General features: G+C 39.6%; 1 long non-coding RNA gene across 1 annotated transcript in view; it reads right to left on the bottom strand.

The window, feature by feature from the left end:
• Positions 1–27,917, bottom strand: part of LOC122808064 — a 119,255-nt gene that overhangs the window by 43,368 nt on the left and 47,970 nt on the right. The window contains exon 2 of the long non-coding RNA XR_006365777.1: positions 25,412–25,475. This is a non-coding gene — a long non-coding RNA (uncharacterized LOC122808064). The remainder of the gene's footprint in view (positions 1–25,411; positions 25,476–27,917) is intronic.

The following is a 27,917-nucleotide window of genomic DNA, read 5'->3' on the forward strand; positions in this document are numbered from 1 at the left end:
TAATGTCAGCTTTGTGTATGTGGCCATCCTGGGGGAATGTAATCAATATGCCATGTACACTGCCAAGCCCACCTAACACCACACCCCACACATTGTCTGGGATGCAGCTACAGAGGTAAGGTGGAAGGCAGTCCAGTCTACAGCCATGACTGGACTGGAAGTCATGAGGTGTAGGTTAACACATGCATCTCATCATCACACTCAACACATACCCTTACCAGAACACAGTAAGGACACCCACACATACCACCAGAAATCACACACATTCACAGAGGCTTCTATGTATCTGGCCAAGCAAGAGACCTCCCAAGCTGGAATAGACAGAAAACAAAGTACACAAACTGTATGACATAGTTTGCCAAATTGTGCCACTGCTCAGAACACATGGCCAGAAACATACCCAACAGTACTCATTTGGGAATGCAAACTCTAGCACTATGTTACACACCAAGCTATACAAGGGCAAACATACTGTCAGCTGCCTGGCTGCCATGATTAGCCACATACCCATACACTCAGACCACCTTTTGAACTATACACATGGCTCTGGCATATTCCATGTTGTTGTGCAAGACCTGTGATGCAGTAGCCTGGACTGCATGGAAATACACATGTAGGAACTGTCAGGTCTTGTAGCCCATGCAGGTATGTTCCAAGGCCTGGGTAGAATTCTGCTATTGGCCAGAATGATACTGCAGTACAGGGATAAAAGGATTGTATTCCACAATTGTCTAATGTACTGATGTAATTCAAAGGGTATCCAGTATCTCTCTGCCTGGGATAACATGGTTGACAGACCATGATGCTTTGCCAGACAGGGCCTGCATCTGTCACCCCTGGGAATCTGGATAATGGCTATGGTGCATGCTTCCCCTATAGTGCCTTCATCATGCAAGGTTCAAGTGAAAGTCCACTGCTGTAACAGGGACAGAGAAGCAATAATCTGTGGGTCTCGCTACTCAATGATACATTTCAGAAACTCAATATGGACTCACTTACGTCAATCCTTAACGTGGAGAACATATCTGTGCAGTGACTGAGATATGGTTCAATACTCTGGAGAGCACCCCTGCATGACCATGTTATAACATATACCTCACCTCTTGGTCATTATCCTTTATTGGAACACTCAGGCCACAGGTGTGTCCATATTCCTGAAGAATATGTACATCCCCCACACTAGTTGCACTTGCATAACTTCAGATGCATTATGCTGAACAACTACCTTTGTGCCAAAGTGGAATCCAAATTGCACCTTACGACAGATCACCCACCATGCCTCAGAATTCCCAACTGTCATATTGCGCTGTAATGGGGAATATTAGGTTTGAGACAGAAAACCATAATAATGGCTACTCTCAACTATCCCATTATGAACTGGGAAGACTCTTCACGTACCAGCATCTGTGCTCAATGCATGTTGGATTTCATTTACCCCAATGACCTGGATCACCATAGTCACACAAACAGGGCTAACAGTATGCTACACATAGTCAGTCTTCAAACCCAATGTTATGTTTCTTAAGAGTGAAGTGGTGACTGTCATGGCACACATGCAGATGGACAATGCATGTGCAAATGCTGAATCCTACACAAATGCACTTTAAGCACTCACATATGTGCAGTGACTGTGCTATTGAAATAGAACCAAGATTCAACCAAACACAAACAGGAAGGCAAACTGATGGTACCTTGCCTTAAACTGTACCACAGAAGATAGAAACTGTTGCAAGAGTGAACACACATGAGTGGAGGTGATCCCTGGTCTGCCTCAGTAAGATGCAGATACACCATATAAAACCACACAAAGCTACTGTGAAACTAATCAGCCACATATTATGAGGCCAACCACAGAGCATTCTATAGCTGTGTCATGAATCGTAATGGCAATAACAAGACCTGCCGTGCTTCACAGCACTATGGCATGAGAAGTACTGCACCTACAGAAATAGCACTTGTTCATCCAGATAGGGTATTGGATAACCTAAACTCACTCTCACCTCCCCACAACAGGTACACAAATTTATATATTCATGTACACTGCAGAGTCCCCGTAATAACAACTATGCAGGTACAAGCTGCACTCTCTAAAGCCATACATACAGCTTGCATGGGACCTGTCAACATCCCAGGGAGTATTTTACACAAATGTCAGAACAGTTTGCTCTCCAACATACACATCATGTTCAATCATAGCTTTATGTCAGGCTGTGTACACACTGAATGGTGCAAAGTAACAGTTATCACACCCCGCAAAGGGGGAGACACCACTGATAACGGGAAATAGTGCACTACTACCCTGCTGAGTTTGGTCTGTAAGGTCATGAACCTTGATCAACTTATTTGATGTAGTCAGTACAGATGTAGATGACAGTAAGGTTGATTCACACAGCATATCTTGATCCTGCCAGGTCTTAGGACACCATCACCCATACTGTGTTCCAGCTACACGCAGTAAACTAGGTGTATATTCCTATGTCACAGGATTGGTTGGCAACTGGACTGCTGGTAGAACCAACACTACAGAAGGTGTCTGACTAATACACACACATCAAACCAGTGCCAGCTACAGTAATACAAGGTTCATTCCTGGTACTCCCCCTCTTTGTTATCTATACCACACAGATTAACACAGAAGGCATCTGCCTATTGAAGTTTGCAAATGACTATGAACTAGGAGCAATAGTTGACTTAATGAGTGCTGAGGGCAACATACAGAAAGGCCTTTGTGGGTCAGATGTGTGGTGTGTGATGTATGGACACAATCTCACAACTAAGTATTGCATTGTCATCCCCTATGTTAAAAACCCTGTACCCATGAAATACCACCTACGCAGCGGTCGACATAATAGAAAATTATGGGTTACCCTGTAGGTTTGGTCGAAAACACTTTAAAAGAAGTCCTAGATGAGTGGGGGAAAATATATATACCCCTTCTTGGTAAGGGTTTAGATAAAAACAAAAAACAAGTTATAAAATATGATGGAAAAAGTGGAAAAGCAAATAGTATTAATTTTGAACAAACTTGCATTGTAGAATACAGCCCTTTATGTCAACAGCTAAAAAAAGTAATACAGAAAAATTGGAGTATTTTCAAAGTAGATCATGAGGTATACAAAGTGGTAGGAGATGAACCTTTTTTTACTACAAAGATTGGATCAAACATTAAAAGAATTTTAGAGGGAGTACAAAATGTACCTATTGACAACAAAAATAAAAAAGAAGTAGAAAGAGGCACTAGACCTTGTGGTCGATGTAAATATTGTTCATATATTCTCCAAGATCCAGTGATTTATTTGGAAAATACAATGAAAAGTGTTGTTTACCTTAGGGGAGGTAATTGCTGTTCCAGTAGACTAGTGTACATAGCTAGGTGTAACACCTGCAATTCGTTCTACATTGGAAAAACTGAAAGAACACTCAAAACTAGAATGTACGAACACCTGTACGATATTAAAAATAAAAAAGAAACTAATGCTTTGTATAAGCATAGTATTATTTGCGAGCATTATACAGGTTATAGATTTGCAATACTTGATTACATAAAACAAGAGGCTAGAGGAGGGGATTGGCAAAATTTATTGCATAAAAAGGAGCTTATGTGGCAACTGAGGTTGGCTGCAAATCTTTTCCCTGGTTTAAATGGCTACCTGAGTATCCACCCTATTTTAAAAGAAAAAGCAGAAACTATTTAATATTTTTACTTTAATTTATAGCTTCTTTAAAAGTAATCATAGTGGTAATGGTTCCATCTTTTGAGAAGGATTCCAATATTGTATTATTTAGATTTTAAATTTTATTTTTGGGTTTGGAGAAATTTTTAATAAGTAGAAATTGTATTCCTGTTTTCTTCAGAAAAAGTTTCCCTTTAAGAATATTATTGCTTAATTTAGCTTTTTGATCTTGTGACAGACATTCACCAATCATTGGATATTTTATGATATTTAAGAATGTGTTGTGTAGTTTTCTAATTGTTTCTGATGAAGTCAAGGTTTCATTGACGAAAGCGCTTAATTCCTAATTTTGTGATAATAAAAGAGTAACGTGGACTCGCAACATTAGTGCTATTCTTTTGTTTAATTGTTTTTTTGGAGCACTAATTTACCACCATTCTTTTTGCTTTATCAGTTGTTTTTTTGGTGGTTTGGTTGTTATGGAGTCTGACCACTCTATCGATTTTTCACCCATTCCTGACCTTGGATCCAACTTAGAGATTATGGTGGTGAAAAAGGATATTGCGGAACTTAAGGGTGAGCTTACTCGCCTTTTGGACATGTTTTCTTAGTCACATTCAATCTATAAATGTTCTTCTCCCCTTACTGGTCCTTTTAAGGGAGCTCAATCACATTTGGATTGTGGTAACCATGCTACTAGCTCAGATTCTGTTGTAGTCAACCTTAACAAACATCGAGAGGGTATTGCGGTAGCACAAGTGCACCAGACTGACATTGAGCATCTTCCTTCCGGTCTAGCCATGCATTCCAGCGGTAATGGAAGCAAGTCGGATGCATCTTTTCTTTTTTCTAATTCTCGATTCAATTGTGTGGTTGACTTGGATCCAGGAATTGATTCGGACCATGAGACTGCTGCTATGGAGGGTTTTAACAAACCGCAAAACAACGGAAATGCTAAAAGAGGTACTGTTGATTCTAGTAATGTAACTGGTAACAAGCAAGTCCGAGCTAATCATACTTCTGTAGTTAAAGACAGAATTTGTAACTGTAACTATGATACGAATACATTGAGCAACTTTAAAATGGTTGCTCCGTCTAGCTCTAATTCAAATTTTACCAAAGACCGAACTACTACAACCACTGGGAACTCTTATGTTCACATTTTTGAAAAACATTATTCTTTTTCAGGTACTACTCGTGGTTCTTTCAACAATCAAAATAAAAAAGAGAATGTGTACCAGGAGTTCAAATCTTTGAAGGACATGATTTTTATATTTGAAAAAAGACTTTTTAAATACAAAATGTGTCAATTGGAAATATGTTATTTAAAAGAATGTATAAAAGGAAAAATAGTGCCGCAGGGCCTTAGGGTTTATAAGTTTCCTTTTGGTATACATTATGATTCAGAAAGTATTAACGAATTTATTAACATGTTTGATAAATGGGGCCTGGAATTACTTGAAAAAAGTGTGCTGGTATATGAAAAAATGGAAAGTAATTTACAAAAAGAAGTTGAGCATTTAAACGAAATGATTGTTTCTGATTTACTCTTTGACCAGTATCAGGGTTTGTATGATAAGGTTTTGAACAGAGTTGATAAAAAATGTGATAATGTTTTTAATAAAAAAGCCAAGAAGTTAAACAGGGACAGGAAACAATACCAACACAAAAATGTCTATCCTACTGAAAGACTAATAGGATATGATAAAGAAAATGTAGCCTGTTTTAGTGGTGGTCCATCTAGTGAATTTATTACTAATTCTATAGACCTTGAGGTGATAAATGAAGTAGAACAATTTAACCTGGAAGATGAGGAACAGAGTGTTGGTTATCAGGATTTTCCCCTACCCAGGCACTCCAAAAGAATAGCCAATTGCAAGCAGGCGAATTTTCCTGCCTACAACAAGGCAGCGCAAAAATACAGAAATTCTCCAAGATGGTAGGAGATACCCCTCTAGCCTCTAGTTTTAATAATAACCTGTTAAAAATACAATATACTATGAATCGTTTCAATATTTTCAACTACACAGATAAAGAAATTTCATCTGAATACTTCTCCTCATTTTCTAAAGGAATTAAATTTGTGCCTACTAGAACACCTGATATAGCTGATACACTTGTGGAATTGCAGCTATATTTAAGGAAACTTAATTTAAAATTAATAAATGCCAAAAATGAAAAGCACACTGTTAATCAAACAAGGACAGGTCTTAAGAAAAGTAGTACTTTTAACCCTCCGTTTCATCCCCTTGTTGGTACATTTGAGAAGGTTATTAGGGATGAAATTTACGAGATCTGGAGTTGTCATAAAAAAACTTTTTGCAACCTTAACAAAACAGAGAGCGACCTGCTTGACCAATTGAGAAATGATACGAGTATTCGTGTTTTGGTTCCTGACAAGGGAGGAGGTGTTGTATTATACAACAGTATTGATTACACTAACGCCATGCAGGAAATTTTGTTTAATGAAAACCATTATTCAGTATGTTCTAGGAATGAGATTCATATAGCTTACCGAAGAATAGATAGCTTTCTGTATGAATATTTGATGGATCAAAGAATTGATAAGACAGTTTATGATTTTTTAACCAACTTGCATCCAAAAATTCCTGCTATCTTTGGTATACCCAAAATACATAAGAGTATAGAGAACCCTCCTTTTAGGCCCATAGTGGCGGCAGCCAGATCTAAGACCCACAATGTATCTGTGTTTGTGGACAGGAAGATCAAACATGTGGTTGACTCATGTCCACATTTGGTCAAAGATTCTTGGGATTTTCTTGGGCAACTTAAGGACAATCTATGGCATGCTGATGTACACCACTTGAATATTGATGTAATTGACCTTTTTACCTGTATTCCAAAGCGGGAGGGGTTATCCTTTTTTGAGGAAACCCTATATAGTTTGTCCAAATTAGACAATGATGAGGTTAAATTGATTAGTGAAACAATGGAAATAATTTTGGACAACAATTACATCTATTTTGAGGGTGAATTTTACCAACAAGTCAGAGGTGTAGCTATGGGGGCTGCATGTGCCCCCACCTATTCCAATTTAGTTTTATTGGGATGGGAAAGACAACACTTGTTTAAAAGTAAGTTTTATGAGAACATATCCTACTATTGCTGCTTCTTGGATGATATATTTATTTTATGGAAGGGAAATCAGGCTAGTATTCCTTTATTTATACAGTACTTGAATCAAACTACAGAATTTTTAAAATTTACTTTTCATTACGACTTCCATGAAATTAGTTATTTGGATATTAAAATTATTAAAGATCAAGAAAAATTTATATCTAGGATTTATAGAAAACATACCTTCTGTAACAACTACTTGCACTATAACAGTCATCACCCCCTATCTCAAAAGAAGATTATTATAAAAGGACAAGCCGTTAGGGTAGCCAGGATGACATCTTTGTATCAAGATGTTAAAAGTGAGTTTGAACTTCCTAGAAGTATGTTTTTGGAAAGGGGTTACCTGTAGGCTTGGTAGAAAACACTTTAAAAGAAGTCCTAGATGAGTGGGGGAAAAATATATACCCCTTCTTGGTAAGGGTTTAGATGAAAACAAAAACCAAGTTATAAAATATGATGGAAAAAGTGGAAAAGCAAATAGTATTAATTTTGAACAAACTTGCATTGTAGAATACAGCCCTTTATGTCAACAGCTAAAAAAAGTAATACAGAAAAATTGGAGTATTTTCAAAGTAGATCATGAGGTATACAAAGTGGTAGGAGATGAACCTTTTTTTACTACAAAGATTGGACCAAACATTAAAAGAATTTTAGAGGGAGCACAAAATGTACCTATTGACAACAACAATAAAAAAGAAGTAGAAAGAGGCACTAGACCTTGTGGTAGATGCAAATATTGTTCATATATTTTCCAAGATCCAGTGATTTATTTGGAAAATACAATGAAAAGTGTTGTTTACCTTAGGGGAGGTAATTGCTGTTCCATTAGACTGGTGTACATAGCTAGGTGTAATACCTGCAATTCGTTCTACATTGGGAAAACTGAAAGAACACTCAAAACTAAAATGTACGAACACCTGTACGATATTAAAAATAAAAAAGAAACTAATGTTTTGTATAAGCATAGTATTATTTGCTAGCATTATACAGGTTATAGATTTGCAATACTTGATTACATAAAACAAGAGGCTAGAGGAGGGGATTGGCAAAATTTATTACATAAAAAGGAGCTTATGTGGCAACTGAGGTTGGCTGCAAATCTTTTCCCTGGTTTAAATGGCTACCTGAGTATCCACCCTATTTTAAAAGAAAAAGCAGAAGCTATTTAATATTTTTACTTTAATTTACAGCTTCTTTAAAAGTAATCATAGAGGTAATGGTTCCATCTTTTGAGAAGGATTCCAATATTGTATTATTTAGATTTTAAATTTTATTTTTGGGTTTGGAGAAATTTTTAATAAGTAGAAATTGTATTTTTAAATATTGTTTTCTTTAGAAAAAGTTTCCCTTTAAGAATATTATTGTTTAATTTAGCTTTTTGATCTTGTGACAGACATTCACCGATCATTGGATATTTTATGATATTTAAGAATGTGTTGTGTGGTTTTCTAATTGTTTCTGATAAAGTCAAGGTTTCATTGGCGAAAGCGCTTAATTCTTTATTTTGTGATAATAAAAGGGTAACGTGGACTCTCAACATTTGTGCTATTCTTTTGTATAATAGAAAATGTGTGTGTATGGGATGCAGCTGGACAGTACTCTTTCTTTTGATAGTCACTTCACCACACCAGTCAGTTAGTCGTAAGGGGCACCCCTTATCATGACAGGGTGCCATCCATGAATATAGAGATCATTGTTCAGCCATACTCAACACTCAAGTGACCCATAATAGATCACATATGTACTTTAAGGGTTATTGGCCATGTTCAGATGGCATACACCGGCCTTCCCAAACCCTACTTCCACTATGTAGCATGATGCCTACCCTGAATAAAGCCATATCCAACCCAGAGATGTTGGACATGCTACACTTACACATCCTGATTTCAAATAAACACATACTTCATGGACATCTACCTTTCTAGTACAAGGATCATAACATGCCTGACAGATCCCTGTCCCATACACTTTACATACTCCTGCCATACTATGCATCCCTGTCCAGCAAAGCTGCACATTGCCCCTCTTTGAGACATGGTGTGATGACCGTATGGCAAATATATCAGTAACCCTGTGGATCAGTTCTGTGCCACTGCTTGAACTGGCCACTGAAAGTTACCTGTCTGTTGGCTACAGCTAGGTAACCTTTCAGCCTAGGCTCATAAATGGCCTAGGGCATATAACCTACTAGTTCACTATGACCATACATGCAATAGTTGATATCCAACCCTGCAAATACCATCAAGCTAGCCATTGTCCCATGTCTTTCACATGTGCAACACAGGTAATACATGGCAGGATGCTATACTACTGTACAGTGCCATGTAGATGTATATGGCAAAACACATACATGTAAAACTTTTGTGAGCAAGTCTACAGGGTCACAGGTCATGTCCCTTAAGGCTGTATATGACTATATATGTGACATATACACAGCATTGAGATCTCTTGCATTAATGTGAACAAATCCAAGCATGTGCTGATAGGTAAAGACACCAATAAAGACAAACAGACATGCCCACATCAAGACAACATCCAAATGGAGTATGAGCAATGTCATCACTTGACACACACACATATATGGTGATAACATCAAATCACCAGTAAGTGTCAAATGTGTGTGAGTTAAACATGTCAGTGGTGTTAGTGTCATGCAGATTTGCAAAGACATATTTGTAATCATAATAAATGTGATACACATGTATGTGCAGCTGTACTTTTGTCCTTGTCTGTGAGTTACTGTGACCTGTCTCCATCATTATGTCTTCCAGGTATGCTGGGTGCCAGGCTGCCACCATACACCCACATGGAGGATGAGGTCCTCATTCCATACCTCCTTGACAATCATGAAACACTCTTCAGCCATGTGCCACAGGATGCACAGCACCAGGATGCCCAGTAGGAGGAACTTTGCAGGAGGGTAAATGATGTTGGTGGCCACAATTGTACCTATCTGCAGGTGCACCGACACTGCATTGACCTCATCAGATGGGTGAAATAGCATGCAAACACAATCGACAGGGAACAAGCTGCAGCAGGTGGGGGGGCAACTCACCCAGCCCCCACTCACATGTACGGAGGAGCTACTGACCAACCTGGGGACACCTGCAGAACCCTATCCACAAGCTTTAGCTGGTATTGTGGAGGTGGGTGTCTCACAACCACTGAGCCAGGAGTTACCTGGTAAGTCACTACTGCACATATAACACAACTCTATTTAATATAGTCACATGTGTTACTGTACAATATTTAACGTAACATCAAATGCAAGGCATGTATGCACACATGCCGCATACTATAGTTTGCTACTCTATGTATGCACAGATGTGCATACTCCATAGTATAGTCTATTGTACTGGCTTATGTGCTAACATGCACATTTCACCATGTAGCTATCACACAGGCGTGGATAATGATCTTACTGCTGTGACACTCCTATTTAGGTACCTCTGGCATTTTGCAGGGTGAGCAGCCTCTTGCTGGTGAGATTATTATTATTTATCAGGCTTGATAATGCACAGATCATATTAATTGCATGCTATCTGCCATGTGGCCATTTAACACACTTACACATAATGTATGGTGCTCCTGTTAATATATACAGGTCAGACCTGCAATGCATCACAGTGGTTACTCATGTGGAATAATTGAAGACTATTTGAAACACCTACACTAAACCATACAAACTGTTATTGCCAGATGTGTGGACAGCTGTAAAGGCAATGGTGGAGGTGTGGTTCACTGTAGGGACATGTACTACAGATCAGCATTACACATGTGGGGAATACAAACAGTACTATACAGAGAGCATATGTGTGCACACACTCTAAATGTTTTGGAGCTGGAGTATGACCAGCCCACAGGATTAACCCTTGTGGATTATACCCATACTATGAATGTCACACAATGTCATGTGCTATCTGACATGTCCATGATATTTTGTGGGCTGACTGCAACACTGGTTAACTATCCTGCAAAACATGATATCTCACATCCCAAACATACCACCCTTTGTCTGCATAACCCTTTCTTCAGTGGAGCATATGACATCTATGGGTGTATGTCATATGGGACAACACTGACATATGAATTAGATTGCCCATCACAACCATTGGACAAAACATGTTTACACATGGCCATGGAGGATGGCCAGAGACATAAAGCAAGACACATAGTAGAAGGGATGTACATGTGTGTACACTCTGCTGTACATTGACTTGACACAATACAACTATGGCCTTTGTGTAATGGTGATATTGCAGATGTGACACACTAAACAGCATACAGGCCTGTGCACAGCTTGTGTAGGCATGACATCAAACCACCACATAACATGTCTTGAGCATTTTGAGTGTGTCACAACATGAATGCTTTCACCTATATAGTATCCAAATACATACATGTGTTGCACAGTATATACATGCAACCACATCAGGCCACAGATACAGTACATTCACCTTGCTGGTGTCAGACATCACTGTCATGGTTGCTCCTCATGTGTGTGAGATACACAGATGGCATGAGGGACATGGAGTACTGCTAAGTTAGCCATGTCTGGGCATGGTTGCCAGGCATCAGCAATATGGTTGCAGATGTGCAGGACTGTCATCTGTATACCCTTCAGTGACCTGTATCACACAGTCCACATTAGGGTTTAGTGTGTATACACCTCAGTGACATGGGTCACATTCCACATTAGATATGTATTGTATCTGAACACAGTCATGGCTATGAACTGTGTCTGTAACTCACACTGTATAGCAATAGTGAAGCTACATGATGCCCTGCAATGGTTATGTACATCAGCTCAATGTGCAGTATGTCACAGTATATCTGTAGGGCGGACTGACAACATTGAGTCAGCTGAAGATCCATGTTAGAATAACACATCCCTGCAATGGGACACCATTACCTCACTGTATATTTGAAAGGACACCATTGTGTTAAACATGTATGCATGTCATTAACACTTCAGCAGAAAACATGTCATACTACATGTGATTGGCAAGGTCATATGCTACACATCAGGCTGGTGTACTGTTAATCTGTGCAAAGTAGGGACAGCCATGTCAAATGTGTATACAGCCACATGCACATTGTCTGTAGACTCAGCTCAGGGGTAAGCAAAATAATGTTGAACAGACATAGGTTCATAGGTTCATAGGTAGGTACTGGGCTATCTGCCAGAAGGCATTTATAAGCCTAGCCAGAATGTGTTGGCTTTCGCTGCCCCCTTAGATTAGTTCCCTGTGACTCTGTCCAGCAGAGCCATTGAAGTGATCCCTGGGATAAACTTTCTGCTTCCCATATACTCGTCAAGGTTTTTCTTGAAGAGGGTTAGTAAGGAGCTCTGCCTAATGTAGATTGGAATCTTGTTCCCGAGCATGGAAAGTCTCTGGGACAGGAATCTATCCCTCCAGCACGTCCTATTTATTGTTGTGGTGAGGTTAAGATCCCTGTAGCGTGTGGCTCAAGGGGACATGGTTTTCTTTAGGTGGAGCATGTCCATCAATTCTGGGTTGGACATGGCCTTGTATGTCGGGCAGCGATCACCTCTGAGTAGGCGGTATGCAACCGAGTACAGCTGGAGTTTCTTCAGTCGAGCTGCATAGGACATCTGCTTGAGGCCAGTGATCCTCTTGGTGAGGTACTTCTGTGGTTTTCCAGTTGTTGCAGGTGTCTTGTAAGGGTACATCCCAAATGGGGCATTGTACTCTATGATGGGTCTGATGAGTGATGCATATTGGGGCCCAATGACCTCTTTCAATCTGGATGTAAACCCTTTTGTGATTAGGTGGGCCACATAGAAGGATTTTCTAACCACTTTGGCAATGTGATTATCAAAGGAGAGGTTACTATCTACTTGGGTCCCCAGATCCCTTATTACATCTTCCGTATTTAGGGGGCTACAACCTTTGTGGTAGTTTGTGGGTACTTTGTTTTTTCCAAAGGGGATGACTATGCACTCTTTGGCATTTAGCTTGAGGCTATAGCTTTTACACCAGGTATCTGTCTCAATGAGACCCTTTTGGAGGATGTCTGTGTAAGCCAGAGAGTCAATTATCACCCCTAATTTGCAGTCGTCTGTGAACTTGGTCAGCCATAGTTCTCTTGTGCTTGCCTGTACCTCTGAGAAGTATATGCCGAACAGGAGTAGTCCTAGGACTGAGCCCTGGAGAATGCCACTTGTAACATGTTTAGAGTCAGACCTAGCTCCCGCAACTCGTACCATGTGGGTTCTGTCCATGAGACAGTTGGCAACCTGTCTCATGATGTATGGGTTTATGTTCAGGCTGGCGATCTTATCTATAATACCTGAGTGTGAAATGGTGACAAAGGCCTTTGCAAGGCCTAGTAGGCTGTGTGGACCACCTTTCCATCATCTAAAGCCTTGCTAACTGTCTCAAAGAAGTCCACCAGGTTTAGGAGGCATGATTTGCCCTTAACAAAGCTGAACTGGGTAGGGTCCAGTGTTTGAAGGTTTCCAATGTCTCTGTTAATGAGATCCATGACAATGCTCTCCATAGCTTTGCAGACCAAGCTAGTCAGGCTTATAGGGCGATAGTTCCCGGGGACTGTTGTGGCTCCACTTTTGTGGAGTGGAATAACTGTTGCTGTGCGCCATTCTGTGGGCTTGTAGCCTGTGGAGAGGTTGAGTTTAAACAGTGTGTTTAGGTGAGTGGTTAGTTCATCTTTGAGCTCTTGTAGGACATAGCCTGGGACACTATCCGGTCCCATTGATACTGTGTTTTTGGCTTTCTAGAGGGCTGTTTTAACCTGAGTGTCTGTGATTTTAGGGGGACTAAATTCTTCTGGTATAGTTATGGGCCCTTTTGGGGGTGAGAGGGGGGTGAAGTTTGCACTGAACCTGTCTGCCAGGATATTGGGTATATCGGTCGGTTCAGTGTATTCTGTGCCATTCTGCACTAACTTCGAGCAGATCTGAGAACTGCCACTTAGATTCTTGACATAGCTAAAGAATGCCTTGTGGTTATCTTTGGAGTCCATGGCAATTTTTCTTTTGAAGCTAGCCTTGGATGATTTTATGAGGGAACTTAGTTTTTTGCCGATACTGATCAGGGATTTCTTCCCTTCTTGGGATTTTACTCTTTTCTGTACTAGTTTCCTCCTTCTATTGTATAGCTTGTTTATGGCAGGGGTCCACCAAACTGGTTTCCTTTTCTTGGAGGAGTGAGTCTTGGTTTTGTTTGGGATAGGACGATCCATGCATTCTTGTTGGTGCCTGTAGAGTGCATTAGTAAAGGATTCTGCAGCTTGGACAGCAGTATCCTTTAGCATGGGGGCTTTGAAACTTCCCACCTCGGTCTTAAATAACGTGAAGTTTGCTTTTGAAAAGTTTTTCAAGGTGGTTTCTTTGACTGGGGGTGGTGGTGGAATGTGGATATCCAGAGTGATTTGTTTATGGTCAGATATAACCAGCGAGGGGTTGACCTGCGGTGTGGAACACCGGTCGCCCATGTTGGTGATGACCAGGTCCAATATGTTGTCACCTCTGGTGGGGGTGTTGACCAGTTGATCCAGGGTGTTTGAGTTTATAAATTCTAGGAAATGTTGGGCAAGGGAGTTTGTACTTGAGTAGTTCTCCCAGTTAATGTTTGGGTAATTGAAATCACCCTATACCAGGGTGTTTAGTAGGACCTTTATGTTTCCCAGTGTTTCCAGTAATGTGGAGTGGGGGTCCTGTGACATGGTGGGTGATCTGTAGCAAGCTATAATTTGAATAGCAGTTTTGCCCATTGTTAGTTGCACATGGATGATCTCTGAAGCATCGTGCTGTGCCACTAACCTGGAGGTGTGGGTATCCTTGATGAATATGGATACTCCCCCACCTTTTGTATTTCAGTCCAGGCTTTGTGGCCAAAATGTATGGTATGAGTTGTAGCCTGGTAGTGCTGGGGTGCTCTCTGGATCCTTAAACCAGGTTTCTGTTACTGCACATATCTCGATTTTTTCCATACTGAGGAGTGCCTTGAGTGCATGCATTTTGAAGTTTAGACTACTGGCATTGAGTAGCATTACCCTCAGTTTTTTGTTACTTGTGCTATTTACAGCAGTGGGTTTGTCTTTTGAGCGTTGCCTAAAAAAGGCACTATGGGGTTGGCAAGAGCCTTGGCCAGTATTCGAAAGCCTAAGGGTGACAGGTGCAAGCCATCTCTAGCAAAGCAGCGTGGCTTGTCGAGCATGTCATCCCAGGCTGACAGACACTAAATCCCCTTTGAATTACACCAGAAGCTTAGCCAATTGTTGAAATTGATATTTTTTTCTCTATACCATGGTATCATTCTTGGTGAGGGTATGATACTACTCAGGGTCAGCTTCATACTGGCCTGGGCTACGTGATCAGAGAGCTCCTCCATGTCTCTTTTCATGTAGTCCAGAGAGGTACAGCTCAGGTCATTTACACCAACATGGACAATGACAGAGTCATATTTGTACTTGTTCTGGAGTGACCAGAAGTGCTTGTGTTATGTGGCAGATCCTGGCACCCAACAGGCAGCTAACAGTAACCTTCTCCTTGTTCAGCCTAGTGAGTGGGACGTCAGTGTGCCTGACTATAGAGTCACCTATTACTAGTGTGTTGGGTATGTTATTTTACCTTAAGAGCTGTGATTGTGTGGCACACTGGTTTTGTGAAGTATGTGTTTCATGGTTTGTGTTGGGGGTGGATGTTGCTTGGATGTCTGCTTTGGAGGTCTCTGTTGCTTCTGCAGATTTTTATTTAGATCCTCTGAGTATGTTTTCGTGTATTTATGTGTGTTTTTTGGAGGTGCTGGTTTCATAGGTCTATGTGAGACTAGTGGTGTGATGCAAGTAATTCCCTTCTCCTCTTGACTGCCTGGTCCAGTCTTGGGTTGAGAGAGCTTAGCCTCCAGTTTGGCTGTATAATTGCATCTCTCACATGTATTATTGTTTGGTGGAAGGAGGAGAGGGATGTCTGTGCACATGAGGCAATTGTAACATTGCCTCAAAATGCCCATATTCACCAGTTGGACCAGAGAGTACACCTGAAACTGTCCTTTGGACATGCCTGGATAGTTACAGTGAACTGTTTTACTGATTGGCTGGTAAGGTCAAATAGAGAGCCTTGTCCTTCTCTACAGTATGGGGGGGTCTAATGTTAAGGTGTAATAGTGCTTGCTATGAGTTTTGAGCAAGTGCTGGTATGAGAAGTGAATGGTTTGAGTGCTTAAGTTGAAAGTTTGTCTAGTTCCAAGGGAAATATTGAAGAGTAGACTTTGTGGAGCCGGGAATAGTTATACCCTAGCTAACCGGCGCTACCCGGTGTGCAAAACTGCACAAATGCGGGTTTTATAGCAGGGAAATGAAAGAGATAGAAATTAGCCCAAAATGGCCAAACTGCTTCGGGGGAGATATGCAAGCTAGGGCTCAGTTAAACATAGTATTCACTCAACATACCCTTCTGCTCATGTCCTCCTCACACATAGGGGCAGTGGTCAACACAGAGCATCAGTGGCAGATGTACACAGGTCAGCGATGGTCTGTTAAAATATGGTGTATGTTGCACAAAACATGGCATTGTGGTGCAACGGTGCATAATGCATGCATTGTGTTGAAGGTTTGGGGCATAACCTAACACAAATGGTGCAACACAGGGATGTATGCTAACTACTACTATAATTGTGTAAAGTGCATGCCTTCTGCTATAACGCATGCATGCTGTTGTGTGCAACTCAGGGATGTATGATAACTACCACTATAATTGTCTAAGCTGAATGCCTTCTGCCATATCACATGCATGTTGCATGCCATTGGGTTCCATATCATGTGTCTGTGTGTGTCTGTCTGTCTGCCCGTGTGTCTGACTGTCTCTGTTTGTGTGTGTGTGTGTGTGTGTGTCTGTCTGTGTGTGTCTGTCTCTGTGTGTTCTGTCTCTGTGTGTGTTCTCTCTCTCTCTCTCTGTCTGTCTCTGTGTGTGTGTCTGTCTCTGTGTGTCTGTACTGTGATGTATAACTTGTAATGTACAGTTCTTGTCTGCCCCTCACAGGTGTTGATGTAGGTGCATTGACCTCCTGCAGTCCACCTGATGTTACTGTCCCCACAGACTCTAAAAATTCTGTATACCCACAAATTGGCAGGTAACACCACAGAATAAGTTATTATAAGGTTGCACTTAAACATGTATTTCCAGAAAATGTTAGAATACTGAGGAAGACTGTACATTGAACCTTGTATGTAACATATAACAATCATGAATTCACAATCCTCTCCTAATGTACCAACAATGTATCCATCATGTTATAACTACAAAGACACATAGAAGTTGTGTCAGTGCAATTATTAATGGAACCTTATGTCACTATTGGCTGGTGTTATGCAGTTGTGTGACAGAAGCTGAATTTTATTTTCCTCAGTTTTTTGAGATATGACAAGAAGTGCCACTTATCTGTGCTTACCTTAGGACAGCTAAGTTCTTCTCCACCAACTGTCAAATAAATTACACCACAGATTGATTTTTTTTTTTTTTTATCTTTGTTATGACACTCTTCTCTGGTCATGTATGTATGATGATGATAATGTCACCGGGAAGTCAATGACTTTAGCATAGTTCACTATTGCATTGTGACTCTGTAATATTTTATAACTGAGTATTATTACACATCATACATCAATAAGGTGGTCAAAACCCATCTTTTACTGCATTGACAAACTATATAATAATGACAATCTGAACCATACACATACTATGCTTCCCCTTCTTATCTATGTGCATTGTACCTATGGTATGGATTATTTGTCAGGCAACATCTGCTTCCATTGATTTGAATCTCTGCCTACTTAAATCACACTCTCTTGACCTGTGTACTAGCTACTGATGCCACCAAAGAATGCAATAGTTGACAGAAAGTACATAGTTGAATGGATATTACCAATAGAGTGAATGTGTGAATTAAATGAACATGGCTAAAAGGAACTACAGAATTTAGGCAATTAAAACTCCACACCTATCAAACCGTTACATCCAAGTAGTATACCTTATATCGTATTTGTTCACTAAGTCATTACTGCATGATACACAATGATGTTCACATTGCTGTAACTTATTGGATGGAAATCCCTGCCTGCCTGCTTTCCTCATATTGTCATGACCTTTGCACCAGCAAATGATGCCACAGAAGAAGATACATAACAGTTGTCAAAAAGCATACATTTGAACTGAGTGTTATAACACTGTGGAAGAATGAGAAATGGGTAATGTTAAAAGCTTCAGGTTATCAGAGGTCACAATCCTCCAAATAACTTAATGGGCAAGTTACACATCTACATAAGAAGAAATTGAGCCATGAAAGTTGTCTGAGTTAAAGTAATCATGTGAGCTTATGATAATGTCATTATTGCTTTCTGTCATACATCACAGGTAAGCTCACATGTGCAAAAGTCATCAAAACAGTAGCACAATGTCTGTGTTTTGAATGATGATGATGCAAGATGCACATTCCTGGAATGGGACCAATTCCTGTATAACTGACATACTGCAGATCAAAGCAGTATGTTGTGAAGCCACGGAATATCTTTCTGTATGTGTCTGGCAACTCACAGTTGCATTGAATGGAAGAAAGGGATATCATAAAGGTGACACAATGGAGATTGAGCAGGATGGAGGTGTATAACAATATGAAATATAGCCTGATGGAGTGCAACCCATGACATAGTTATACAATCCGTATCAGTGCATTAGCCAAGGATGCAAGTAAAGATGTCTGTAATGGGTCTTAACTGACACATGTCAGATAAGGGTAGGTATATCCTTTGCCAACTTACATTAAAACATAGTCAAAAGATTGCAGGTTTATTTCTTGACATATGTCTGCAAATATATACTAAATTTACCTGCTGAAAGGATGACAGCTGCAGACTGAGAAGAAAAATGTGAAACGATATCCCACCCTTAGTGGATTAAAACACACCACTGAGTGCAATGCAATAAATAGACTCTTCACATCATTTATACATTGAACCATGAAAGCAGTTACAGCAAACTGAATTACCTTCCCTTATTTTAATAATGTCAGAATTGCTTACTGACATGCATTCACACTCTGCCCAGATGCATGATGGATGGCAAAGTCTTAGTTCATGCATAGAAATTTTCTTAATTTTTGCCAGCATTGCCTAACCAATTGTAGTGAATCATTTGTGCAAATAATATGCATAAGTGAAGCTAAGAGTTACGTGCGGGGCATAATTTTTTTGTGGGATAGGTGCACGTTTTTTTCTTTTGAAAGGGGAAAGTTGTGGAAGAAAGTCAAGGATGTAAGAGGTGGCTAAGAGTGGAAGGTTATGCACCAGTAAAAACAAAATAAAAACTCCAGCAAAGCTGGAACTTCCACTTAGTGATCTCCCAAACCTCTTGTATCAGAGGCACATGGGATATATCAAATGATCCTTATGAACATCAGGTGTTTCAGCTAATTGGCAATTCTGAATGTCCATGACTTGTTTTGTCATTTTATTGGACAATTTCAGGCAAATAAAGCCAAACCTGAAATTGTTCTGTAAAATGACGAAACAAGTCATGGACATTCAGAATTGCCAATTAGCTGAAACACCTGATGTTCATAAGGATCATTTGCATATATCTCATGTGCCACTGATACAAGAGGTTTGGGAGGTCACTCAGTGGAAGTTCTAGCTTTGCTAGAGTTTTCATTTTGTTTTTACTGATTGTTTTTTCAGTGACCTTCTTACTTATTGTTTTAGTAAGGTTATGCAACAGGGAAAGACAGACATAACTGACATGGTGTGGGGTAACACATGTTGAGGGAGTAAGAACAATTTATGCAGGAGACAGACAGATGACTGACAATGGTAATGGGTGCATTGTAACATAACAGGGGTGGTTAAAAACACATGTGAAAGTGGGATCACTGGGTTTCATGATAGGATGGGGTGTTAGGAGATGCATACTCTGACAGCTTTGACACATTGAGAAATCACTGCTCATTCTGAAGGCTGGCACCACTAGGTCCTGACTGAGTAACTGTAGGCATTGCTGGACAGGAAAGCTCATCAGCGAGTCACTGAAGTATGTTCTCAATACAGCCAGTCTAAGTATCAAACCTCCTGCAGATAATCTCTGCCACAAGCTCTGCCAGCTTTTGGCAGATGACGGAATCACCACCTCCACTGATACTGTTTCTGGTGGGTACCAATACACTATCTCCCAGGGTACAGATACTTGAATTAATTGGTTCAGGTAGGACAGGAGGTGTGCAGGCAACTCTGTTAGGCTGTGACCCAGATGTGCTGGATGCCTCTTGTGGTACTGGTGGCTCTGCTGCTACCACCTGTGGGGGGGGCAGGTGATAGGTTGTACTTGAGTGATCAGTCTAGGTATCTGTGCTGCTGCATATGACAGTGACACAGAGAAAAAAATATTTCATTGTACGTAGACTTAACAGGATGAGCCATTTGTTTATCTATGCAAACAGTGGCATGCAGAAGCAACATACTTAATCTTTGCACAGTCGTAATATTTACTGTATGCAGATGATGCATGCAGACTCAACATACTTAACCTCTGCACAGCTGTAATATATACTGTATGGCATGTCACTAATGGCAGATGTTTTACTGTTGTATCAATGCACTTTTCCAGTAATTTTATCTGTAACTGTCACTATTGACAACTCATCTATATTTAACCCAACAATCTCTTAGGAACTCAGGTAACTCCCTATGCATCTCCTGATCCCTTTCAATCTGTTCAGGAGCAGATATATAGAGACAGCACAATAAAAATGTGTATGGTGACATGCATTGGCAGAGTGCAAGGATGGGTAAATTCTGTTATACTTGCAAAACAGAAGAGTTGACTGAGCTCAAACTTCTGCCTCCCATTGGCATAGGAGTTCAGGTTTCTATAGATTATGTCACTGTAGTGGTGAAGCCACTGTTCCCCAGTGCATGGTAAACCAATAGCATGGGTTACAACCTTGGCCAAGCTATTCTAAGCATCAGCCTTATTCTGAGACAAGTTATAGCTCCCTGCAGGAGCCTGTAGCTATAATCCTTCACAAGAAGGTTCAGAAAGATTTTGGTTTCCTCCTCACACCACCTCTGTTCTCTGAAAGGAACATTACCTTCTTCTTCACCTGCCATATGTCTCCCCTTCAAACATGACAGGTACTGAAATGGCATCCAAAGCAAACCTCACATTGCTTGTCTTTTGTACAAGGATAGGAATTGGGTGAATCATATTTGCATGATGGATGTGAAAAGTAATGTTATATAAGTACTGTACTGTTATCACTCCAGTAACACTATATATTATATACGTACTGTACTACTATAGTTCCAGTGTCACTAAATAGTATATAAGTACCATACTGTTATAACTCCAGTGGCACTGTAAACTATGGAACTTGGCAGTCCTCCTTCCCTCTGTTTGCTGTTGTGAATACATGCTCAGCAGCAGCTCCTGCATAAGTTGGTTTATAACCGGATATCAATTTTGTGTAACTTGACAGATTTAGCTTCCTAACCTGCACACATGGAGTGATTCTCAAGACAAATGAACTGCACATAATCTTCACAGCCACTGTTCATAGTGCCACAACTTACATGTCAAGGATCTCGAAACCTTGCTTGCCTAAGTCTTACTGTCTTGACATGTCTGTCACCTGCAGATGGAAAAGAATAACTTGAATTAAACTTGTCAGGCGGCACACATTTGCAAGGAGTTGTTCATCTTTAAGGAAGACTAAAAATGAGTAATGTTAAACAGCCTTAGATAATTAGGGGATACAAATCCTCCACATACCTTATTGACAAAATATACCTCATATCTAGAGTAAAATAAGCCATAGAGGGTGTTATAGTTCAAGTAATAATGCCACTGTATGTTTATATCATAAGTGATATCTGTCACTCCTCAAGTTTAAGTTCTCTTGTGTGATAAGCACCAAACCATTAATGCTGTCAAAGGATTTTTTTGTTTCTGACATAAGATGATAGCTGACAATTATCATTACCTGTCTATGGATAGTACTGTTGACCTTTACTAACCTTCTGACTGCGTTTGACCACAGAAAGGGTTTTTCTGCAGAATTAAGGGTTGGAGAGTGGCCTACTGGTTAAAGTTCTTGCCTTATAAGCACAAGGTGCAGGATTTGAGTCTCACAAGGGATAATTAACTAGGCTTAAAATGGTTCACAAGGGCAGTTAGCTTAGTACTAATCTATGAACCTATTAATAAGGGTGCCATAATGCGTACACCTCATGGTAACCTTTTGGAATTCAGAGACAGCACCTGCATACTGCTGTACAGGACTCTAGCCAAAGATATGCAACACTGAGTACAGTTGGGTCAGTGATCATGCAGCATGCAAATAAGGCAGTCCTGGGGGAAGAGCCATATGCTAATTAGCCATATCCCCTCTTTTATGGAACTGCTTGCAGGAAGGTATTTACATGCCAAGTGATTCAGGAAATAACTCAGAAGTGTAGATCAGCATGGCTGACTTCACCATCTCACGGTAATGAACATGGGCCCAGCGGTCATGTTTATTCCGCTGAAAATGAAAGTCATATGGGGATCAGGGGGTGGTGAACCACGAGCCACCAGGGATATTACAATTGTGCCTTAATGGCACCAACAGCAGTACAGGGATCAGAGGTGGGGAGAAACACTAGCCACTAGGCATACTAGACTTGTCCCATAATGACATTTAAACTATTACAGGGATTGGTGGATGGGGGTGGGGGGGACACAAGCCACCAGGGATACTTCACTTGTGCCTTAAAGACACCTACAGCAGTACATGGATCAGGGGTGGGGAGAAACACTAGCCACCAGGAACACTACACTTGTCCCATAATGGGATTTAAACTATTATAGGGATTAGTGGAAAGGGGAAAACACTAGCCACCAGGGATACTACACTTGTGCCTTAAAGACATCTAAAGCAGTACATGGATTGGGATGGGGAAGATACTCAACATGAGCATTCTAAACTCTTATGCCTTAAATTCAACTAGTGCAGGGATTGGGGGTGGGGCAACCACTAGATAGGAGAAAGGCAGACAACCCAGTGATAAGTACGAGGGATGTGGTGTGTGTTAGTGTGTCTGCCTGTATGTGTGTGTGTGTGCTTGTGTGTGCATGTCTTTTTGTGAGTGTGGGGGAAAGTGAACTGAGGAAGAATGTCTATGCCTTCAAGATGTGGCCGCAGCAGCTAACTACTATGATGTGCAGAGCTCTCAACCTTTCATCTCTAAAGTGTGGAACACAACCTCTCCTAATGTGGAACAAATGGGTCAAATGTGGAACACTTACTAATGGTTTACTAACAACTTCAACTAGAAGGTTTATAGGATGGTTAAAACATGTTTCACTATACTTATACAATGTACTTTTGATGAATTAATATGATTTGGTGTTATTTACCATGGACATCAGTTAAAAAATATTCTTAACACTGAATGTGTGACAGATCCCTTCAATGTGGAACAATGATGCACATGGACTTTTTAAGACTCAAAATGAGGAGCATTCCTCGTAATGAGGTACACTTGAGACATATGAGGATGTAGAGATCAACAATGATCTGCATGTCTTGGTAGTAACTGTGATTCACAGATGTGTAAATTACATGATAATGAGGATGATGATAAATGTGCCCTACCCTTTGCACATTCTGACTTGGGCTGCCTACATGTGATGCAGAGAGTGGCCAGCCTATGCGTGGGTAAACACAATATGGTGTTTTTGTATGTATCATTTTCACTGTCTGTATCTTCTTAGCTCTTGTATAGTTACGTAATAATGCTACATTCATATAGCAAAGCTACATGCAATCCACTGCCTCTTAACTAGTGCCATAGTGAATCATGCCCGCCTTAGTTTGGCATGATCATCCCCTGTTGCTGGCGCCTCTGATTCTTCATCTGTCTCAGCTGCTGCTGCCTGTTGTGCCAGGAACTGTGGTCCATAGCCACTGCCACCCTGTTCTATCTGCTTTCTCAGCATTATGTTATATGAAATAGGACAAACAGTTAGAATATCTGCATGCATGATGGGATCATGCTCAGCCAGAAGTATCCAGGTAATGGAATCATGACTTCAGCAGCCCAAACACATGCTCTGTGAACTTTCTGGTTTGAAATAGGGCATGGTTGTAACCTTGCTCTGATGGGTTATGTGGATTTCTGATTAAGGTCATGAGCAAGATTCTAAAGCACATCCAATAACTGTCACTAGATGTCCTTGTGGGAAGTCAACCCTCACAAGCTGGTGGTAGAGGTCACATATGAGTGGCCTGCATGCACATTTTAGATGATACCCTGTGCATTATAGGCCTACTAGCAGTTGATGGAGTGATCCCCTTTGTGGTTTATGTACCTCCTTCCTGGTTCACCAAATGGGGCTTTTTTCAATGTGGATATAGCCTGTGCACCCTGGTATTTCAGGAAAATGGGCTAAAGCATAGAAGTCTCACATGGTGCTGGTTCTTTCCTCTGGGGTACACTGGAACCACATATGCTCCCCCACATGTTGAAGCACAGCATCAAGAAACTAGTGGAGTATTCTAGAGTCAGATGCCTGAGATTCCTCCACTGTATCCTCAGTTGGTTGCTGAATGTTCCCTGTAGCTAATATCTATAAATCCACATATACCTTAGTATCTACTGGGATGGGTAATCTACGTCTTCCACATGGCAACAGCTGAAGAGGACACATGCCCACTATTTGTTGTATAGTGTTCTGTCCACTCAGTAGCAGCCAATTATTTTGGTATCATTAAGGGCATGAAAGGTTAAGCATGGTCAGAAATCTGGGCACCCCTGGGAATAATGTGGCAGACTTTCAGCAACTGCTATTAGATCCTGTTGCTGATACATGTTTGCTATTGCTGAGGTAAACCCAAACATATTTATGAATTTTCCTCTGCTTAAAATTAATCATTTGGCCATATTAATTTCTCAGGCATGGCCAGCATGGCATCACATCACTTATTCATTTCTGAATCACTCTGCCATGTTTTTTTTTTTTTTTTTTTTTTTTTGTATTTTGTTAGCATTCACCACTGTTCATTAACATATGTCTTGGCTGTGCTTTGTTTTCCAGCCAGCTGGTTGTGTAGCTGCACCTCCTGATTTGCATACACTACGCTCGTCCCCACTCATTACTGAATTTTGTTTAGTACAATGTGGCAATCTTTTAGGAATCCTGGTAGCTGTCATTCCATGCACATAACTCAGATTATGCAGTATGTACTGAAATAACATACTAGCAAAAAAGTGTGTTGCAATAGTAATCAGCATACTTTGATAAAAAGAAATGAGGAAACAAAACAGCAGGTAACTCAAAAACATTATGACAAGTAAATACAAAAAGGGGTATGTATTATTTAAATTAATGCTGAATGTGTAAATTAACTGTGTATTTATCCGTAATATTATAACTGGTATAGCAACCAAAGCTATGCTTAGCAATGTTTCTTGACTAAGTATAACTGCAGATAACAAGCAGCTTTAGATTAAATTAAAAGGTACATTATGTTCCATGTGCCATTTCTGAAAAAAAAATGTAATCCAGCATTTAAAATTCTTACCTTCCAATAGTGGTTATCTTTGTTTCTGAGGAGGTGTAGACAGTTCTAGATTTCAACAAGACTTCTGGAAAGACCAAAGTCCATGGAATCAGCAAAAAAAAAAAAAAAAAAAAAAAACTGAATTATTTTTTTTCATCTTGGGAGATACCTGTCAGAATTTTTTTTGTCCCCGAGACATGCATACGAAGAAATCAAGCCTGCAGCACTGAAGGTTGATAACTTGCCTGAGGAGTAAAGCCCCTCAGTATTGTTGTTACTGATGTTTGTGAGGTTCATTTTTTTCTATTGGTCATTGGCCTTCATTTCATGAGAGACCCAGCAGAATGGTTTGACTAGTTCTACGTTTTTCTACAAGATCCTGCAAAACACCAATAAACAAAATATCTCTGTATGCGTGCATGGGAATTTTGGCCTGCATTTACTAACAACTCTGTATAATACCTGCCATGACCTTGTTAAATACAAAACAAAATGACTGTTGCAGATGTCATCCAAATAGTCCATTCCATAGCATCATAGAGTGTCTGAATGCCTGCAATTGGTAACTTCTTAATTCACAGAGAAAGTTGCTTTAGCTGACTGAAGAGAAAAAAGAAAGCTGCCTTATCTATCTACTGCCAATAAACTGACAAATAACCTATGAAACATGATGATTAAAACAGTGATCATCAGGAAAGAGACTTAATTAATGGCCTAGTCTTCATCTGTAAAAATCTTTTTTGATAATTCCCTGTTCCCATGAGGTTATAAACTAATTTTCATATTAATGTTTATAGATTGTCTGATTAGTTCCAAAGTAATATCAAACAACGTCAGCCTTTCAGTCTTACACATTTGAATGACAACTGTAAAAGCAAATATAAATTCAGAGTTATAAAAAAATTCATTTTATAAATATTATATTTCAAAATGTTACAGTGCATTAAAAAAAAAGAAATGAAACTTTTTTCTTAGCAGATGGCCCACCTGAACATATATATCTTGCTTGGTTTCCACACCTACTACAAATGTGTTAACTGCATGCTTACATGAGACAGTGTTGCCAAACCAACAGCATTTGTGTCCACAGAGCATCCTCACAGGAATGCTTATCTCAATAAGAGACATTAAAAATCTATTCTGTTGCTGATGTGTAGTACTACAAAGATATAAAAATCATACAGTAATAAGCAATTTGTCATTTAAATAAATAACCCTAATACGTAAGTCTTTTAGAATTAAAATTTCATAAAGGATGAATGTTTGTAGTGGAAATATGTTTTCAGATCCATCATTACCTAAAGTAATCAAAGCTAGATTATCATAGATTGTGTGTTAGTGCTTACAGTTTTGTAATAATAGACTGAAGTATTTATGACAACTGTAGTCATAATATCTGTATGTACGTCTGCTTCAGACAACAAAAAGGTAAGCAGGACTTTGTTTATGATATTACAAGTTACCAAACCAAGGAGAATTAAATCTAGAGAAAACATCTGATGCAAAAATAATATTTTAGTCATTTCTTAGGAAATTTATCAATATCCAGATAAAATTAAGTGACATATCTGAAATAATCAGAAAATCTTAAGATAATATAAGCCCGTTCTGTTGCAATTTGTAAAAAAGTTCAAAGGTTCAGGCTGATAGCTAAGTGTTCTTTCAAAATGACAGCCTGACAGTTCTGAAATTAGTATTCCCTTTTGGCAAAAACGAAAATAAATTTTATATTGTTCATGCAAAAATTAAAATGTCATATGCTTTTTTTCTGTCAGAGTATTGTTTCTTAATGTTGTTGTTTCAACAACTATATACATTATACATATAATTATCATGAAAGGTTGAATATACAAGAGTAGAACATGAAAGAAAGAATCACAATTCACTAAATTACCACTATGAGCAAATCACAAAATATCAAAACTTTTCTCCCCCTAAAAAGTCCTATATCAGTAAATCCTATCTACAAAATTGAGAGCAAGTGTTGTGCTGATAGTGATACTGTTAGGATAGGTTTTTTTCTAAGGTGGTAGAAGTTAATGGCAAGACTAAAATCAATATTAGGGTTCGGACACATGAGCGTCACAGTGCAGGGAAAGTTTGCCTCCCTTCACTACCTTACTTATATATATTAAACCTACCACAAACCTTCTATCTCCATTTGCCCTAACTTCAGCCTTACATATTACATTACTAAAATCCCTTTCCCCTAACAGTACAACTATGTAAAACAAAAGAACACAGAAGTCAAACACAAGACAAGCACAATGCTTTACCTATCCCCTTACCTGACCCTTACTCTAGCCCTAACATGCAAGCACTTGTGCACACATTAACTGCTACAATGCACTCTTGCACTTATTCATAACTACTACTTTTTATTGATTTTAAGAATTAATATTCCTGTGCATTCATACTTACCTACATTACATAAAACTTACATTGAATCATATGTGATGCACCATCCATTTACATGCTGCTGTTTTTATACATTTAAGAACTTTTCAACCAAATGAGTATTCAACCT

Source organism: Protopterus annectens, chromosome 8.part0 (assembly GCF_019279795.1).
Source record: "Protopterus annectens isolate FY-2018-M chromosome 8.part0, PAN1.0, whole genome shotgun sequence".
Lineage (NCBI taxonomy): Eukaryota > Metazoa > Chordata > Ceratodontiformes > Protopteridae > Protopterus > Protopterus annectens.